Source organism: Pseudophryne corroboree, chromosome 8 (assembly GCF_028390025.1).
Source record: "Pseudophryne corroboree isolate aPseCor3 chromosome 8, aPseCor3.hap2, whole genome shotgun sequence".
Lineage (NCBI taxonomy): Eukaryota > Metazoa > Chordata > Amphibia > Anura > Myobatrachidae > Pseudophryne > Pseudophryne corroboree.
The window spans coordinates 492,234,742-492,240,741 of NC_086451.1; positions in this window are offsets into that span (position 1 = coordinate 492,234,742).

Genomic DNA, 6,000 nt, shown 5'->3' on the forward strand with positions numbered 1-6,000 from the left:
AGCATTATCTGGCTAGTTTCTTTTCGCCGTAAGGACATAACCATGAGAGAACTTATAAGGTCCTTTCGGTTAAGAACGTGCCCATAATGTCCTTATGGCGAAGAGAAAATAGCTGTTTTTAGGATTATCTGGCTAGTTTCTCTTCGCCGTAAGGACATGACCATCAGAGGACTAAGAAATTCCTTTCTGATAAGGACCTGACCACAATGTCCTTATGGCGAAGAGAAAATAGCTGTTTTTAGCATTATCTGGCTAGTTTCTCTTCGCTGTAAGGACATAACCATGAGAGGGCTAATAAGGTCCTTTCGGATAAGAACGTGACCATAATGTCCTTATGGTGAAGAGAAAATAGCTGGTTTTAGGATTATCTGGCTAGTTTCTCTTCGCCGTAAGGACATAACCATGAGAGGGCTAATAAGGTCCTTTCGGATAAGAACGTGACCATAATGTCCTTATGGCGAAGAGAAAATAGCTGTTTTTAGCATTATCTGGCTAGTTTCTTTTCGCCGTAAGGACATAACCATGAGAGAACTAATAAGGTCCTTTCGGATAAGAACGTGCCCGAAATGTCCTTATGGCGAAGAGAAAATAGCTGTTTTTAGCCTTATCTGGCTAGTTTCTCTTCGCCGTAAGGACATAACCATGAGAGGGCTAATAAGGTCCTTTCGGATAAGAACGTGACCATAATGTCCTTATGGTGAAGAGAAAATAGCTGTTTTTAGCCTTATCTGGCTAGTTTCTCTTCGCCGTAAGGACATAACCATGAGAGGGCTAATAAGGTCCTTTCGGATAAGAACGTGACCATAATGTCTCGATGGCGAAGAGAAAATAGCTTTTTTTAGGATTATCTGGCTAGTTTCTCTTCGCCGTAAGGACATAACCATGAGAGGGCTAATAAGGTCCTTTCGGATAAGAACGTGACCATAATGTCCCGATTGCGAAGAGAAAATAGCTGTTTTTAGCATTATCTGGCTAGTTTCTCTTCACCGTAAGGACATAACCATGAGAGGGCTAATAAGGTCCTTTCGTATAAGAACGTGACCATAATGTCCTTATGGCGAAGAGAAAATAGCTGTTTTTAGGATTATCTGGCTAGTTTCTCTTCACCGTAAGAACATAACCATGAGAGGGCTAATAAGGTCCTTTCGGATAAGAACGTGACCATAATGTCCCGATGGCGAAGAGAAAATAGCTGTTTTTAGGATTATCTGGCTAGTTTCTCTTCGCCGTAAGGACATAACCATGAGAGGGCTAATAAGGTCCTTTCGGATAAGAACGTGACCATAATGTCCTTATGGCGGAGAGAAAATAACTGTTTTTAGGATTATCTGGCTAGTTTCTTTTCGCCGTAAGGACATAACCATGAGAGGGCTAATAAGGTCCTTTCTGATAAGAACGTGACCATAATGTCTTTATGGCGAAGAGAAAATAGCTGTTTTTAGCATTATCTGGCTAGTTTCTCTTCGCCGTAAGGACATAACCATGAGAGGGCTAATAAGGTCCTTTCGGATAAGAACGTGACCATAATGTCCTTATGGTGAAGAGAAAATAGCTGGTTTTAGCATTATCTGGCTAGTTTCTCTTCGCCGTAAGGACATAACCATGAGAGGGATAATAAGGTCCTTTCGGATAAGAACGTGACCATAATGTCCTTATGGCGAAGAGAAAATAGCTGTTTTTAGCCTTATCTGGCTAGTTTCTCTTCGCCGTAAGGACATAACCATGAGAGGGCTAATAAGGTCCTTTCGGATAAGAACGTGACCATAATGTCCTTATGGCGAAGAGAAAATAGCTGTTTTTAGCATTATCTGGCTAGTTTCTCTTCACCGTAAGGACATAACCATGAGAGGGCTAATAAGGTCCTTTCGGATAAGAACGTGACCATAATGTCCCGATGGTGAAGAGAAAATAGCTGTTTTTAGGATTATCTGGCTAGTTTCTCTTCGCCGTAAGGACATAACCATGAGAGTGCTAATAAGGTCCTTTCGGATAAGAACGTGACCATAATGTCCTTATGGTGAAGAGAAAATAGCTGTTTTTAGGATTATCTGGCTAGTTTCTCTTCGCCGTAAGGACATAACCATGAGAGGGCTAATAAGGTCCTTTCGGATAAGAACGTGACCATAATGTCCTTATGGCGAAGAGAAAATAGCTGTTTTTAGGATTATCTGGCTAGTTTCTCTTCACCGTAAGGACATAACCATGTGAGGACTAAGAAATTCCTTTCTGATAAGGACCTGACCGCAATGTCCTTATGGCGAAGAGAAAATAGCTGTTTTTAGCATTATCTGGCTAGTTTCTCTTCGCCGTAATGACATAACCATGAGAGGGCTAATAAGGTCCTTTCGGATAAGAACGTGACCATAATGTCCTTATGGTGAAGAGAAAAGAGCTGGTTTTAGGATTATCTGGCTAGTTTCTCTTCGCCGTAAGGACATATCCATGAGAGGGCTAATAAGGTCCTTTCGGATAAGAACGTGACCATAATGTCCTTATGGTGAAGAGAAAATAGCTGTTTTTAGGATTATCTGGCTAGTTTCTCTTCGCCGTTTGGACATAACCATGAGAGGGCTAATAAGGTCCTTTCGGATAAGAACGTGACCATAATGTCCTGATGGCGAAGAGAAAATAGCTGTTTTTAGGATTATCTGGCTAGTTTCTCTTCGCCGTTTGGACATAACCATGAGAGGGCTAATAAGGTCCTTTCGGATAAGAACGTGCCCATAATGTCCTTATGGCAAAAAGAAAATAGCTGTTTTTAGGATTATCTGGCTAGTTTCTTTTAGCCGTAAGGACATAACCATGAGAGGGCTAATAAGGTCCTTTCTGATAAGAACGTGACCATAATGTCCTTATGGCGAAGAGAAAATAGCTGTTTTTAGCATTATGTGGCTAGTTTCTCTTCGCCGTAAGGACATAACCATGAGAGGGCTAATAAGGTCCTTTCGAATAAGAACGTGACCATAATGTCCTTATGGTGAAGAGAAAATAGCTGGTTTTAGCATTATCTGGCTAGTTTCTCTTCGCCGTAAGGACATAACCATGAGAGGGCTAATAAGGTCTTTTCGGATAAGAACGTGACCATAATGTCCTTATGGCGGAGAGAAAATAACTGTTTTTAGGATTATCTGGCTAGTTTCTCTTTGCCGTAAGGACATAACCATGAGAGGGCTAATAAGGTCCTTTCGGATAAGAACGTGACCATAATGTCCCGATTGCGAAGAGAAAATAGCTGTTTTTAGCATTATCTGGCTAGTTTCTCTTCACCGTAAGGACATAACCATGAGAGGGCTAATAAGGTCCTTTCGTATAAGAACGTGACCATAATGTCCTTATGGCGAAGAGAAAATAGCTGTTTTTAGGATTATCTGGCTAGTTTCTCTTCACCGTAAGAACATAACCATGAGAGGGCTAATAAGGTCCTTTCGGATAAGAACGTGACCATAATGTCCCGATGGCGAAGAGAAAATAGCTGTTTTTAGGATTATCTGGCTAGTTTCTCTTCGCCGTAAGGACATAACCATGAGAGGGCTAATAAGGTCCTTTCGGATAAGAACGTGACCATAATGTCCTTATGGCGGAGAGAAAATAACTGTTTTTAGGATTATCTGGCTAGTTTCTTTTCGCCGTAAGGACATAACCATGAGAGGGCTAATAAGGTCCTTTCTGATAAGAACGTGACCATAATGTCTTTATGGCGAAGAGAAAATAGCTGTATTTAGCATTATCTGGCTAGTTTCTCTTCGCCGTAAGGACATAACCATGAGAGGGCTAATAAGGTCCTTTCGGATAAGAACGTGACCATAATGTCCTTATGGTGAAGAGAAAATAGCTGGTTTTAGCATTATCTGGCTAGTTTCTCTTCGCCGTAAGGACATAACCATGAGAGGGCTAATAAGGTCCTTTCGAATAAGAATGTGACCATAATGTCCTTATGGTGAAGAGAAAATAGCTGGTTTTAGCATTATCTGGCTAGTTTCTCTTCGCCGTAAGGACATAACCATGAGAGGGATAATAAGGTCCTTTCGGATAAGAACGTGACCATAATGTCCTTATGGCGAAGAGAAAATAGCTGTTTTTAGCCTTATCTGGCTAGTTTCTCTTCGCCGTAAGGACATAACCATGAGAGGGCTAATAAGGTCCTTTCGGATAAGAACGTGACCATAATGTCCTTATGGCGAAGAGAAAATAGCTGTTTTTAGCATTATCTGGCTAGTTTCTCTTCACCGTAAGGACATAACCATGAGAGGGCTAATAAGGTCCTTTCGGATAAGAACGTGACCATAATGTCCCGATGGTGAAGAGAAAATAGCTGTTTTTAGGATTATCTGGCTAGTTTCTCTTCGCCGTAAGGACATAACCATGAGAGTGCTAATAAGGTCCTTTCGGATAAGAACGTGCCCATAATGTCCTTATGGCAAAAAGAAAATAGCTGTTTTTAGGATTATCTGGCTAGTTTCTTTTAGCCGTAAGGACATAACCATGAGAGGGCTAATAAGGTCCTTTCTGATAAGAACGTGACCATAATGTCCTTATGGCGAAGAGAAAATAGCTGTTTTTAGCATTATCTGGCTAGTTTCTCTTCGCCGTAAGGACATAACCATGAGAGGGCTAATAAGGTCCTTTCGAATAAGAACGTGACCATAATGTCCTTATGGTGAAGAGAAAATAGCTGGTTTTAGCATTATCTGGCTAGTTTCTCTTCGCCGTAAGGACATAACCATGAGAGGGCTAATAAGGTCTTTTCGGATAAGAACGTGACCATAATGTCCTTATGGCGGAGAGAAAATAACTGTTTTTAGGATTATCTGGCTAGTTTCTCTTTGCCGTAAGGACATAACCATGAGAGGGCTAATAAGGTCCTTTCGGATAAGAACGTGACCATAATGTCCAGATTGCGAAGAGAAAATAGCTGTTTTTAGCATTATCTGGCTAGTTTCTCTTCACCGTAAGGACATAACCATGAGAGGGCTAATAAGGTCCTTTCGTATAAGAACGTGACCATAATGTCCTTATGGCGAAGAGAAAATAGCTGTTTTTAAGGATTATCTGGCTAGTTTCTCTTCACCGTAAGAACATAACCATGAGAGGGCTAATAAGGTCCTTTCGGATAAGAACGTGACCATAATGTCCCGATGGCGAAGAGAAAATAGCTGTTTTTAGGATTATCTGGCTAGTTTCTCTTCGCCGTAAGGACATAACCATGAGAGGGCTAATAAGGTCCTTTCGGATAAGAACGTGACCATAATGTCCTTATGGCGGAGAGAAAATAACTGTTTTTAGGATTATCTGGCTAGTTTCTTTTCGCCGTAAGGACATAACCATGAGAGGGCTAATAAGGTCCTTTCTGATAAGAACGTGACCATAATGTCTTTATGGCGAAGAGAAAATAGCTGTTTTTAGCATTATCTGGCTAGTTTCTCTTCGCCGTAAGGACATAACCATGAGAGGGCTAATAAGGTCCTTTCGAATAAGAATGTGACCATAATGTCCTTATGGTGAAGAGAAAATAGCTGGTTTTAGCATTATCTGGCTAGTTTCTCTTCGCCGTAAGGACATAACCATGAGAGGGATAATAAGGTCCTTTCGGATAAGAACGTGACCATAATGTCCTTATGGCGAAGAGAAAATAGCTGTTTTTAGCCTTATCTGGCTAGTTTCTCTTCGCCGTAAGGACATAACCATGAGAGGGCTAATAAGGTCCTTTCGGATAAGAACGTGACCATAATGTCCTTATGGCGAAGAGAAAATAGCTGTTTTTAGCATTATCTGGCTAGTTTCTCTTCACCGTAAGGACATAACCATGAGAGGGCTAATAAGGTCCTTTCGGATAAGAACGTGACCATAATGTCCCGATGGTGAAGAGAAAATAGCTGTTTTTAGGATTATCTGGCTAGTTTCTCTTCGCCGTAAGGACATAACCATGAGAGTGCTAATAAGGTCCTTTCGGATAAGAACGTGACCATAATGTCCTTATGGTGAAGAGAAAATAGCTGTTTT